Source organism: Macaca thibetana, chromosome 1, assembly GCF_024542745.1.
Source record: "Macaca thibetana thibetana isolate TM-01 chromosome 1, ASM2454274v1, whole genome shotgun sequence".
Lineage (NCBI taxonomy): Eukaryota > Metazoa > Chordata > Mammalia > Primates > Cercopithecidae > Macaca > Macaca thibetana.
In genome coordinates, this window is record NC_065578.1 from 30,486,485 (window position 1) to 30,501,459 (window position 14,975).

A 14,975-nucleotide genomic window follows, 5' to 3' on the forward strand; every position below is an offset into this window, starting at 1 on the left:
GGGGATCATCCAGGCAAAGAGGGAAGAAAAACGGACTTGGCCAGAGAGGGGAAGAATGTATGCAAAAAGGTGCGACGAGAGGGAGCCTGGGGAATATGACTTATTACACGCAGAGCAGCTCTGCAGAGGGGTGGATAATGAGGAGGGCTACGATGCAAGGTGAGGCAGAAAGAAAGATCCAGGCCAGACTAAGCAGGGCATCCTAGGCCCTGTTCTTGAAGTTCTCATGAAATACTGCGGGAGAGAGAACACACCGTTCTGGGAAACTGGAGAGAAGTTCCTCTTGAACCAGGCCTGGAAGGAAGACTGGGACTTGTTAAAACAGATAATAGGCCAGACCCGGTGGCTCACGCCTGTAATCCCAGCACTTTGGGAGGCCAGGGTGGGTGGATCACAAGGTCAGGAGATCGAGACCATCCTGGCTAACATGGTGAACCCTGTCTCTACTAAAATACAAAAAAAAAAAAAAAAAAAAAAAAAATTAGCCAAGCTTGGTGGTGCATGCCTGTAGTCCCAGCTACTCAGGAGGCTGAGGCAGGGGAATTGCTTGAACCCAGGAGGTGGAGCTTGCAGTGAGCCAAGATCGCACCACTGCACTCCAGCCTGGCAACAGAGTGAGACTCCATCTCAAACAGACAGACAAACAGATAACAATAGAAGCGCCATTGATATATATATATGATATATATCATATATTTATATTTATATATATCATATATATATATATATTTTTTTTTTTTAGACGGAGTCTCATTCTCCCAGACTGGAGTGGAATGGCATGGTCTTGGCTCACTGCAACCTCTGCCTCCTGGGTTCAAGCAATTCTCCTGCCTCAGCCTCCTGAGTAGCTGGGATTACAGGTGCGTGCCAACACACCCAGCTAATTTTTGTATTTTTCTAGAGATGGGGTTTCACCATGTTGGCCAGGCTGGTCTTGAACTCTTGGACTCAGGTGATCCACCCATCTCGTACTCCCAAAGTGCTGGGATTGCAGGCGTGAGCTACCGTGCCTGGCCCATTGAAAGATTTTCAAAAGGGATTAACCATGATCACATCTGTTCTTAGATGAGGTCATCCAGACCGGAAGTTGGATTGGAGAGTGGACCAAAGGAGAAGCTGCTGAAGTAGATGTTAAAGATGGAGAGAAGTGGACGGCGGGGACATAGAGGAGGAAAGGTCAGCAAGACCCGAGGTGTCTATGGAGAGTGAGAGTGTGGGAAGTGTGACATGTAACTGATTCGGATGATGGCAAGTTTCGCTGGGCGGTGAAAGGTCAGGTTGGTGGTAAAAATCATGAGTTGACTTTGGGGCACCATGATATAGGCACTTCCAATATCATGTGTTTCAACAAGCCCCAGTGTTCCTTCCTGGTCAGTTTCCCCAGTTAGAGTGTGTTTTCTGTCCTGCAGCATCGTATGAGAACTGCTAGAACATCACTCACCACTTTCGATAGAGATTCTGTTTGTTCATCTGCTTGTCCCACTGTGTGCCTTACACATAGTAGGTGCTCTTGGAATGTATGTGAGATGAATTAACATGAGAAGTGCTTCTCTGCATGGTTTCACCATGAAACTGTTGAAAGCAACCGGCGCTCCTCTTTCCTGACCTCTAGGCTTCCACCTAGCTGTGGGGACTGGTGTGGTGGAGGGGCCCAGTCTGAATCCAGACAGGGGAGGTGCCTGCAAGTATTTTTGTGCCTGCAAATATTTGTATGCCTTAGGACAGATGGATGTCCAGTTTACTCTCTGCTTCCTCGGTGGCTTCTAGAGGTAACTTTATCCTGCTGTGTACAGTTAGGTCATGGAGGAGACAGGCACCTTCTCTCTTCTTTCTGGAAGGTAACCAGAGGTCTTTCCCCCTTTCCTAGGGGGGCTGCTGCTCAGTCGCAGGCTCCAGATGTCTGCTTCAGATTCAAGAACACCTTCCCGAGCTGGGAAACAGATCCAAGGAAATATCAGCCCGAGGCTGCATTTTATCATCTGTGGAAATGGAAGATGTTAGAGCACCTAGGAGGGGCTTAACGTGCAAAACACTGTCTTGGGGCTGCCTGCAGAACAGAGGGTCATCTGCTTTCATTAGATTCTCAAGGCAGCCTCAACAGGCTACACCTGAACCCCAGGTTTGGGGCATGTCTCCAGCCCTCCCAGCTCTGACATCATCATCACCATTAGTGGCTGAAAGTGTGAGGTCATTGGGATGTACCAACAACCTTCCCGAGAGTCCCTCATTTGACCTTCACAGCAACCCAGGGACTCAGCTGCTATTTGGCCCTCGTTTTACAAACCTGAGTCAGTGTGCTTTACGTCAGTGACCCAAGAACCCAGGTGCTAGAGTCAGGCCTGCATCCAAATCAGGGTTGGGATCAGTGGTGTGCCCTAAACAAGTCGTTATCCTCTTTTTTGTTTTATTTTTTGGAGACGGAGTCTCACTCTGTCACCCAGGCTGCAGTGCAGTGGTATAGTCTCAGCTCACAGCAACCTCTCTCTCCCGGGTTCAAGTGATCCTCCTGCCTCAGCCTCCCAAGTAGCTGGGACTACAGGTGCATGCCACCACGCTCGGCTAATTTTTGTGTTTTTGTAGAGACGGGGTTTCACCATGTTGCCTAGGCTGGTCTTGAACTCCTGAGCTCAGGTGATCCACCTGCCTCCGCCTCCCAAAGCACTAGGATTACAGGTGTGAGCACCACACCCGGCCCATTACCCTCTTTTAACTTCAGTTTTCTCATCCACAAAACGAGGGCAATAATCTTTACTCCCACTGGCCATGTTCATAAAAGTACTTATTTGCTCATTTTGAAAGATGCAGCAATGTGCCCCAGAAAGGCCAGGGCATGAGTCCTGCTTGGGGTGGAGCAGGGAAGGCCCGCTCTGCCCCACTGGGGTGTCCTCAGGTGAAAGTGAGTGTGGGCTGACTTTCTCTGAGCTCCCTGTGGAGTCACACGGGGAACTGGGTTGAGTCACAGCACAAGGGCACTCACAGGCCCCACCCTAAGGAGATCCCTGTTCTGACAGAAGCCCTGAGCCGTGACTGTGGACTGACACCCGCTGCCTTTGTGACGTTGGATGGGTTACATAACCTCCCACGTGAGAAGGAGGGGGCACCCGGGCTTGTGGCCTGAGCTAACCCATGGTAGTGGGAGCCCTATCTGTGAATTGCCAAGGGGCTACCGTGGGGACTGGTGAGGAGAACACAGCTCCGCAAGGCCCTTTTGATTTGTTTTAACCTTTAACTTTTCAAAAATTTCAAATTTAAAGGAGGCGTGGCACAGTTGAGGTTTCTCAGAAACGGACTCACGAGTGCGTCTCCTCAGCTCCCGGCTCCCAGACTCCTGACGTCTGAGGCCAATACTTTGAATTCCGTTAGGCATTTCTTCTGGCATTTATCTCAATAGTTCCAAATAACAAGCTTGTGATGCGATTTCACAACCCTTGCTTCAAACGTCATGTATTGACTTTCCATATGAGGGATGGTCCTTGTTTCTGTTATATCTCCCTGCTTCCTCTTTTCAGTTCTCCCAATACATGTTTTAAAAATTTAGGCTGGATGTGGTGGCTCATGCCTGTAATCCTATCCCTTTGGGAGGCCGGGGCGGGCAGATCACCTGAGATCAAGAGTTTGAGACCAGCCTGGCCAACATGGTGAAACCCCATCCCTACAAAAATACAAAAATTATTTGGGATAGTTGGCATATGCCTGTAATCACAGCTACTCAGGAGGCTGAGGCAGGAGAATTGCTTGAACTGGGAGGCGGAGGTTGCAGTAAGCCAAGATTGTGCCACTGCACTCCAGCCTGGGCGACAGAATGAGACCCTGTCTCAAAACAAAGCAAAACAAACAAAACAAAACAAAGAAAGAAAGAAAATGAGAGAAGGGTCTGTTCCATGAAAGGGCCTTATATCCAAAACGACCCCCAAATGCCAAAGGAGCTGGAAACCAGAAAAGCAGGGAGACAAATTCAGTTTGGTTTAGTGTGTTTTACTGGGGGAAGAACTTACAGGCAGAAGCCTGGTCTTGGGATTTTAGCTGCAAGACAAAAGATAGATCTCCACACTGCTACTCCCCAGACCCAGGGCTTATGTACCGTAGGGAAAGGGCGTGTGTGCCCAGCAAGACAATAACAGGCAGCCTCCAGAACAGGCAAGAATGTTGTATGCATCATAGCCTATGATTTGTGTGATGACATCAAGGTTGTCATCTTCTTACACTAGGGATAGTAAATAACTTAAGAATCAGAAGGCATTTGCAAGACTGGAGCTAATTAGAATACAACATGGCACATTCACATCCAAGATGGAGTCACTTCCTGTCTCCACAGGGGCCTTGAAGGAAAGGTGACACAATTCTGATTGGTGCTTAGTGACATTATGCATAAATAAAGAAATAGGCAGTTAACATATATAGGGTAAAAAGTTGTGGAGTACGTAGGGGTCTTAGGGTCTGGAGAGGGGTGATTGATTCTACCCTGCCTTTGTGCTTCATCTGATAGGCAAGGTTACAATCAGTAATGCCGGTGAAATATTTGTCAGACTCCACCCTAGCAGATGAGACTTCAGCTTTAGTTCACAGGCCTTATATTAGTACCCATTTGTCCAACCTGCAGCCATCTTGGGCTGTGTTTTAAAGCTTTTTCTTTCATATTTTCTTTTTTCTGACAATTTTTCCCTTCTGGTTAAAATTCTCCAAAAGAGGACTTTGAAAACCAAGTAATATATGTGAAGGATTTGAAGAGGACAGGTCCCCTTTGCTTGGAATTTTAGAGCATAGGGGATCAAATTGGAATTTTTAAATGCCCTTGTTCTGTTTTTCACTCCTATATGAAGTTCTGTCATTTGGTTTGTCAGTGGGGATGCGAAAATTCCTGTATTTCCTTTCAGAATGCGAGAGGCTCTCCTGTCATGCTAATATCTCCTCATGTTATGGAGAGAAGAGGTGATCATTGCAATTAGAATTATTTCCTTAGAATGCTCCTCAGATGCAATGATGTGTTGCATGGTCAACCATATTGCTGAAGAGCCTTGAGGAGTTGGGAGGAAGAATATGCAATTTGATGTGTTTTTAAAACCTGGGGAGTTCAGGATGGAAAAAATTTAAAATAAGACCCAGCGTAGTGGCTCATGCCTGTAATCCCAGCACTTTGGGAGGCAGAGGCGGGTGGATCACGAGGTCAGGAGTTCAAGACCAGCCTGGTCAATATGGTGAAACCCTGTAGCTACTAAAAATACAAAAATTAGCTGGGCGTGGTGGTGGGCGTCTGTAATCCCAGTTACTTAGGAGGCTGAGGCAGGAGAATCACTTGAACCCAGGAGGTGGAGGTTGCAGTGGGCCAAGATCACACCACTGCACTCCAGCCTGCACAACAAGAATGAAACTCTGTCTCAATAAAAAAAAAAGAAAGAAAGAAAGAAAGAAAAAATTTAAAATAGAAAGCCCTTCCTCAGTTGATCAGAAAAAGGGAAATAATGTGTTGGACAGTCATCAGAAGACCACTCTTACATACATGCTACAGCCATTAGTTCAGATCAATGAACTAACTTAATTTGGGCTGGAGTTCTGTTCTTTCAGTGACATTTGCAATTTTTGCAGCATTTATAACATTTGTAACATAGACATACTGGAAAAATAATTAATAATAGTGTGAACAACTGAGAGTCCTTTCAGGTAACAACAATGAAGAAAGGCAACAATCCATCATAAGAAAAAAACATGGAACTTCTATTTTGATAGTCTTATGACTAATCTAATAATTTTCCTCCCCCCTTTGTTTTTTTGTATTTGTACTTAATGATTTTTTTGGTGTATTCACTTAGAACTGTAATTAATTGATGATTTATCTAATTGCTCTTCTAGCCATTCTTTTTTTTTTTCTTTTGCTGGAAATAAACTTGAGGTGAACTGAGTTTCAATTTTCAAAATTTTTTATTATCAACATCATAATAATGTCACACATCATGATCCTAAAAGTAACTTCTCTATGAACCTCATATTGCACCAAATGGTAGCATAATTTAAATCAAATATTGTTTGGTTGCAAACTCATTTGCTGCTACCTATCTCACCCTAACTTGGAACACCCAACATATTTGGATTCACAACCTGTACCTAAATTGCACTCCTGCTATAATTGTTTAATGGCAACAACGTGTTTGGTGGATAAAACAGCACTGGCCAACTAAGGTAAAAATGAGAATGGTTACAATCTCATTTTTTTCCTTTCCCAGAAAAAAGCATTATTTTCCCATATACCACATATTATTTTGTTTTGTTTTTGAGACAGGGTCTTGCTCTGTTGCCCAGGCTGGAGTGCAGTGGTGTGATCACAGCTTACTGCAGCCTCGACCTCCCAGGCTCAAGTGATCCTACCACCTCAGGTCTCAGCTTCCCGAGTAGCTAAGACTACAGGCATGGGCCACCATCCCCAGCTAATTTTTTTTTTTTTTTTTTTTTTTTAAGAGATGAGGTCTTATTATGTCACCTGGGCTCCATATATTATTTTGAACAGGGGTAGAGATTAGAGGTCATGTTTCCATGATTTCGGGATTCCAAATCTAACAGGACAGCACTAGTCTCTCTGAATGTGTTTACAATCTAGAACTGAAATTGGATTCCAAGTATTATTATTTAATATGATCCATGAATTGCCCATTGGGAGAATGTAAGTATTGTTAAAATAATCCCTATTCGTACTAGGTGTACTATGTAATATGTCTGGTGACTATATATATGGGGTGCTGTATTAGTCTGTTCTCACATTGCTAATAAAGACATACCCAAGACTGGGTAATTTATAAAGAAAAAGTGGTTTAATGGACTCACAGTTCCACATGGCTGGGGAGACCTCATAATCATGGCAGAAGACAAAGGAAGAGCAAAGTGACATCTCACGTGGTGGCAGGCAAGAGGGCTTGTGCAGGGGAACTCCCATTTATAAAGCCATCAGATCTCATAAGACTTATTCACTATCACGAGAACAGTACGGGGGAAACCTACCCAGGGGCTGGTTTCCCCAATACCCGTGATTGAATTACCTCTCATTAGCTCCGTCTCAGGACCTGTGAGGATTATGGGAATGACAATTCAGGATGAGATTTGGGTGGGGACACAGCCAAGCCATATCTGGTGCTAAAGCTGTAGAGTGCAGCAGTTTAGGCTACACACCCTGGTAGTAATTTTCCAGGAAGAAGAGGATTTGTTTTTTCCACAAATGCACACCTCGTGTTTCTGTATCCGAAATGGTTGGCCATGTTTTAGAGGCTTTTGCTTCCATTTGGATTAACATGGTCAATAAACCTTGCTGAGTTTGGATGCATGCTCTTTCTCATCGCTAGTTTTTGGTGTGGTCCCTCATTAGTTGAGCAGTTTGACTTATCCACTTAACAACAGTGTCATTATCTTTCCATGCAGCTTCCTGATCCTTACTTTCCTCATGAAAGAGTATTTCTTCTAATCTATTTTGATTGGTAAGTATCAACTTTTCTTGTGAATATCTTTTTTCATAAAATACATTTTTAACTTGTCTTAATATCACAAGTCATTCCCCTGTTGCACCTAAGTTTCTTTTACCTTAGTTGGCCAGTGCTGTTTTATCCACCAAACATGTTGTTGCTATGGAACAATTATAGCAGAAGTGCATTTTAGGTACAGGTTGTGAACCCAAATATGTTGGGTGTTCCAAGTTAGGGTGAGATAGGTAGCAGTTACCCCTAGATATAGTTTAGTTTGGATATACCATAAGGCTTTTCACATTTTCCCTGGTTGAATTCCCAAATTATCCTCCAATTGGGTGAGGATACCACTGGAGAATACCATTTCCACAGTGCTATAAAGAATACCTGAGACTGGGTAACTTATAAAGAAAAGAGGTTTAATTGACTCATGGTTCCACATGACTGTGGAGGCCTCGGGAAACTTGTAATCATGACAGAAGCCAAAGGGAAAGCAAGGCACATCTTACATGGTGGTAGGAGACAGAGAGAGAGAAAGAGTGAGGAAGTGCCACACTTAAACCCATTAGCAATCTTGAGAACTCCCTCACTATCACGAGAACAGCATGGGGAAACCACCGCCATGATCCAATCACCTCCCATCAGGTCCCTCCCTCCACAGGTGGGGATTACTGTTCAAGATGAGATTGGGGTGGGGACACAGGCCAAACCATATCACCGAGTAATTCCCATTGTATGATTCCCAGTTTCATTAGAATGTTTCATAGACCTACAGCCACAAAAACAAAGCCTCTGACCTCTAGGGCAAGAGATACTGCAGCAAGGCACACAAGCTGCAGCTGTTTTCAATTATCTCAAGGACGTCAGGTAGTAATTGATCATCTAGATTCATAGTCATACAGTGAGCTATTAGTAAAGTATTAAAAACTGTCCAACCAGGCATCGAATTGAGAAGAATTTTCTGGAAGTATTACTTTAAATAGGGTTCCTAATAGTATATTATGCCTGAAAAGAAGGTGCCATAGACTATAGGATCTGATTCCAAGAAGTCAACATCAGCGTTCCAATATCCTCCTGATGTTAAAAAAGAAAGGTTTGTTCTACTTCCATATAAGTTAGATGAGTGATTTCCCAGTAAGAGAAATAGGGATCAAACAAAGGAGAGGATGTTACTAGATACTCATCATCATGACAGGAAAATGCAGAAACAAAAGGTATATGCAGAGGAAAATCATCGTGAACACAGACCTGGTCTGGTATCTTGGGAAATGCTGTCTATTCAGATGTCGTCTCCTTCCCACCTTTGGAGGAGTCGGAAATCTTAGAGATCTTTAATTGGAAGTCTCTGGTGGACTTAGAAGTCCATTTAGCTGTTGGAGCTTTTCTTAACTGAGAAATGTGAATCCAGGAGTTAACTCCTTCAAGTTTAGCTTCACAGTGATTAGTCAACAATACCTGATAAGCTCCTTTCCAATGAGGTTGAAGTGAGACTTTTAGTTGATGTCTTTTTCAATAAACAGAGTCACCTGGCTGGAGATGGTGGTATTTGAGATCTTCAGCACCTGAGAGCACACTGTTAAAATAAGTTTTATTGATTTTTTTTTTTTGAAAAGACGTTTAGTTAAGCCTTGACAATAATGAAGTATATCTCCTTTCAGTAAAGTTGGTTTATATAAACCACCATCCAATTTCATAGGTCACCCTGTAATTATCTTATGAGATAATTGATGTTTTCTGAAAGGAGTTGCTTTTAGGTTGAGTGAAACCAATGGAAGAGCCTTGGGCCACATAATATGAAAAGCTTTCATTAATTTTGCCATCTGGGTTATTATTATTTCATTTCTTCATTCCACCAATTCAGAAGACTATGGAGGGTATGCAAAATGAAAATGTTGAAAAATGAGCCAGATTTTACAAATGGAGTGGACTTTCTTTCCAGTAAAATGAGTTCCCCTATTGTGATGTAATTTGGAAGGAATTTCCCAAGAGGGAATTATCCACTGCAACACATATTTTTCTACTGCTTGTGCCATGACTCTTCTGCAAGGAAATGCTTCAATCTGATGAGTGAACATACAAATCATAACCAGCACATATTTATAACCCTGGGCTGGAGGTCATTGGATAAAATTCATTTGCCAAGTATTGCCAGTGGGCAAAGGGAAATGCCCTTGAAATCTGTGAGGACACTTTCCTGGATTAGGTTTAGGATAAACTGGACATTCAGCCATAAAGTCTATGAGCTACTGTGGGTGAGAATTCCCAATGATAATTGTTTTTCCTGGGCAATCATGTTTTCAGTCCCCCAGTGAGTGAGCTCATAGACATGTTGTGACATAGAAAACTGAAATCCCAAAGGCAAAACTGGTCTGTCCTTGGGTCCATACCATAATTTGCAAGTGGAGAAAAGGCACCCCCATTTTTGTTAGTTATATTTGCTTTTCCCTCTCTGAAGCCTTTTCTTGAGCCCCTTGGAGTTCCTTTTCAATGGAGTGCATTTTAAATATAGCCACCTCTCTAGTTTTATTTGATATCAGTGTTAATGCAGACTTTTTTGCTGTTGAAGCAGCAAAACGATTTCCTTTACTCTCCGGAGAGTGAAGTTGGAAATGTCCAGGGCTATTGTAAAAGGGCTTGATAATAGTCCATTATTTTTGTTGTTGTTATTAATTGGATGGCTTCTAAATGATCAGAAACTTGAGAGTCATGTTAATATGGATGTCTGGAGGAGGTTACTATTTCCACAACATTCCAAAATCATGAGCTACACCCAAAGCAGAATAGCTGTCAATGTAAACATTAGCCATTTGATTTTTGGCCACTTGACAAGCTCTGGCAAGCACTATTAACTCAGCTAACTGTGCTGATTCTACTTTAGGCAAGGGATTGCTGTCTATAATGTCCACAAGAGACACAATGGCCCAGCCTGCTCATTATTTTCCAAATTCATCCTTTAGATACAATCCATCTGTGAACAAGATAACATCAGCATTTTACAGCAGTGTCTCCTGTAAATCCTGTCTGGGCATCAAAAGCTATTCTGTTAGTAAAATACAGTCATGAGGCATCTCATCAGTTGTTTCAGGAAGTAATGTTGTGAGATTAAGAGTATTACAGTAAGGGAGGATAATATGTGGAGCAGAGAGTAAAAGTACTTTATAAGAAGCTAACCTGTTAACAGAAAAGTGTTGCATATATTGTGAATTTAAAAGAGGTTCTACAGAATGAGGTACATATACAGTCAAAGGAGCCTGCATTACAATTGCCTGAGTGGCCTTCAGGAGCTGGCAGCTACGGAAATAGACCTCAGACAAGGGGGCAGCACATGCGCTACGGTGTGTCACTGCTGACTAGAGTGGTCAATAGGTCTATCTTGTCAGATAGACAAGATAGAATATCTTGTGTTTTGGGGTCAGAATACCCAGGGTGCTATCACGTTTTTTATAAACAAAAAGGAAAAATGACAGCTGATAATTTGGATGGCTCAAAGCAGGGGCCCTTGTAAAATTTTCCTTTATTTCTTGAATTGCTATTTCTCCTTCTGATGTCCACTGTATAGAATCAAGTTGGTCTTCTTTTAACAATGTATACAAAGGCTGTGCCATGAGAGAAAAATTGGGGATCCACCTACAGCAGTAGCCAGTTAAGCTTAAGAATCCCAGAGCTACCTTTTAGTTTTTGGAGGGAGGTATGCAAGAATTCCAGTAACTCAATCCAGATTTATATGTTGTCCCTCTTTAGAAATTAAATGTCCCAAACATTTTACTTCCATTAAGCACAAGTGGAGCTTTTCTGTACACACCTTGTGTTCTCTGTTTGCGAATTGTTTCAGCGAGTGAAGGGAGTTGTTTTTACAATCATGCAGACTAGAGGAGCATAACAAGAGCTTGTCCACACACTGAAGGAGAGTGGCATTTCCTTAAACATTTAGCTCATCCAGGCCAGCCCTTAACATTTGTGGAAAGTAAGTTGGGCTTTTAGTATCACCTTGAGGCATAACAGTCTAGATGTACTGGTGTCCCAGGTAAAGGCAAAAAAATATTGACTGTCAGGATCAACTGATATTTTTAAAAGCACTGCATAAATCAATTGCAGTGAAATATTTACTGCTTACACATATATTAGATAAAAGAGTGTGGGGGTTTGCAACTACTGGGTGACAAGGAATGACAATATTTTTAATGGCTCTCAAATCTTGTATGAATCTCCATCCTTTCCCATTAGGTTTTGGCACTAGAAGGATGGGAGTGCAAAGAAGGACTGGTTCAAAGAATAATCATTTTTTTAATCAATGAAGTCTTTGATTATTGGTTTTATTCCTATTATGGTTTCCTGTTTTAATGAATATGATTTAATATTGGGAAGTGGCTTATTCGGATCCACCTGTATCCATATTGGAGTCGCTGTTAAATTTTTCCCTATGTCAGTAGACAGCTGGGATCATAAACAGTCAGGGATTTGGTGTAATAAAGCATCAAGTTCTTTTTTGTCTTACTGCTTCATTGAATTTTGATGATCATTTGATCTAAACTTCATGATTTATCATTTTCAGTCAATGCTCTTTCAGCCATTTTCAAAAACATTTATCCTCTTTTTGAGAAGGAAATATGAACATTATAAAGCTCCAGAAAATCTCTCCCTATAAGATGTACTGGTGCAGAAGGCACCAAAAGAAAAGAATGTCCAACCAGGTGCAGTGGCTCACGCCTGTAATCCCAGCACTTTGAGAGACCGAGGCGGGTGGATCACGAGGTCAGATTGATACCGTCCTGGCTAACAAGGTGAAACCCTGTCTGTACTAAAAATTCAAAAAATTAGCCGGGCGTGGTGGCGGGCACCTGTAGTCCCAGCTAACTCGGGAGGCTGAGGCAGGAGAATAGCGTAAACCTGGGAGGCGGAGCTTGCAGTGAGCCGAGATTGTGCCACTGCACTCCAGCCTGGGCCACAGAGTGAGACTCTGTCACAAAAAAAAAAAAAAAAAAAAAAAAAAAGAAAGAAAGGAAAAGAATGTCCATCTATATGACCTAATTGGAAAGGGAAAAGTTTTTATTCGTATATAGTCATTGGTTGATTAGATACCCCTATCATTTGAACGGTTTGATTACTCCAAGGAAGAGGGCTCTTTACAAAGGTAGGGTTTAGAACAGAAAGGGTAGATCCTGTGTCAACTAATGCCTCTGTTTTTTCTCCATTTACGTGTAGCTCCACTTCCCCCAGAGTGCTGCTTAAAAGACAGGGGAAAGCCCTCTTTATCTCCTCAGAGCCCTCCTATTCCTCGTCTCCTTTCTCTTTTTCTTTTTGTTTCTGTACCCATTTCAACTTTCTGCAATTTTTCTTTAGACGTCTTATTTTCTTGCAATAATAGTAGACATCTTTAGAGGTTTATGGGACTCCCTTTTGAAAGGGAGACTTCTGTTTAGATCAGATAAATTGACCGGTAAGTTGTTGATGCTGTAAATTCGTGATTTTAGTGGCTTTCTAATCTTTCTTCTGCTGTATAGCTCTGGCCAACTTATCAGCAAGATTCACTAGTTCTGAAGTGTGCACAGAATCCCAATTTATTTGATGCAATTTGATCATCTTGGCCAATTGCTCATCCAGTCCATGAAAGAAGATTGAATTTAAGAAAGAATCATTCAGATAATCCCTTAGACTTCTTCATTCATTCCCAAATATTATTTAAAATCCCTCTCACATACTTCAGAATAGTCCAGCACAGTCTCATTTGCTCTTTGTTTACATTGCTGGTCTTTAGACGAGTCAGTGGTCTTAGGAAATATCTGGGAAATTACTTGTGCTAAACGATTTGCTAGTTCCTGAGTTCTTTCTTGGTCTTTGGCTTTTTCTTTATGGAAAATTGCTTGATGACTCTTTCCAGTCAGCCTTTGATAATGATTCCCTCACTTTTTTTTTTTTTCAGATACTAACATGTGAACCAGCTGATACACATCTGAATTGCCAGGTTCATAAGTTCTTACCATTTAGACTAAACCCCTTAGTGAAACCTATAGGATCCTGGGTAGGATCTGGAAATTTCTTAGTAAGAGCTATAAGTTCTGCCTTGGTCCAGGAGTATAAGCTACTAAAGGTTCTCCCCTTGGGTTAGGCTTTTTATTTAAAAAAGATGCTGTCAAAACTTCTGTGGGTGGTGGAGAAAGGAGTAAAGGAAGATCTGGGCAAGGCAGTTCTGAAAGCAAAGGGTACAAGGGTTCTGGGGCAATAGGAGAAGGAGTGGTAAGTGGAGGTGGTGAGACGGTAGAGACTTCAGATGATGTTTCCAGTCAAGAAACAGTTTCCAAGATCTTGTGGTTCACCTCCTGAGAGGAAGCAACTTTATCATTCCCTCTTTTAGAAGCATCTAAATACCATTTGAAATAACTATCTCATTCTTTCTGTTTAATTTTTCAGCTGGCTCCTTCCAATTGTGCATATAAATAAACCAACTTCAGAATCTTGAATGAGCCCCATTTTGGCCAAGTTAAGTTAATTTCGTTTTTAGTGATGTTGGTCTAATGAGTCAGAAATTTACAAAATAAGGCACCATAACTTTTAATTATAAATCCAACTGGTGTCTTGGAAGGTGGTGACCCTCTGTCAACTTTAGATGTCTTGTTTCCCTTGTTTCTTCCCACTTCTCCCTTGTCTGCACCAAACTAAGGTTGTATTCAGGGTCAAAAGTGTGCTGTGGGCTGGGGTGCAGTGGTTCATGCCTGTAATCCCAGCACATTGTGAGGCTGAGTCAGGAGAATTAATTGAGCCCAGGAGTTCAAGGCCAATCTGAAAGAAGACAGACAAATAGTGAAACCCTATCTCTACAAAAAAGAAGAAAGAAATGAGCCGGGCATGGTGGCGTGTGCTTGTAGTTCCAGCTACTCAGGAGGCTGAGGTGGGAGGATCACTTGGGCCCAGGAGGTTGAGGCTGGAGTGAGCCATGATCACACCACTGCACTCCAGCCTGAGTGGCAGAGTGAGACCCTGTCTCAAAAATAAAAGGGTGCTGCATATGAGCCTCACTCGTCGGGCTCTTACCCCCGAGGGGGTCTGCTCTCTTGCATGTCTCAGGAGAAGCTCTGCTGCTAAAGCCGCGTGCTATTCCAAGCACTAGGTGACTAACCTTTATGAGAGGTTCCCAGAGGAACTATTGCAATTTGAGTGTTGATGGTGACGTCCTTTGGGACTGCTGCAAGCCATGAGGGATTTCCTCCAACACCTCCACAAGGTTCTGAGTCACCTAAGAATACCTGAGATTTGGGCTGGAGGGAGCAATTCTATCTCAATTGCCCTCATATAGAAGGTCAAGGGTTGCTGCAGACAAAAAAGCTTTTTTGCCGCACAGGCTGCAGTGCAGTGGCGCCATCTCGGCTCACTGCAAGCTCCGCCTCCCAGGTTCACGCCATTCTCCTGCCTCAGCCTCCCACTCCCGGCTAATTTTTTTGTATTTTTAGTAGAGACAGGGTTTCACCATGTTAGCCAGGATGGTCTCGATCTCCTGACCTCGTGATCCGCCCACCTCAGCCTCCAAAGTGCTGGGAT

The 14,975-nt window shown here is 42.7% G+C and overlaps 1 protein-coding gene across 2 annotated transcripts in view; it reads right to left on the reverse strand.

The window, feature by feature from the left end:
* FABP3 (fatty acid binding protein 3) overlaps window positions 1-14,975 on the reverse strand; it is a 263,378-nt gene that overhangs the window by 133,126 nt on the left and 115,277 nt on the right. The window lies entirely within an intron of this gene.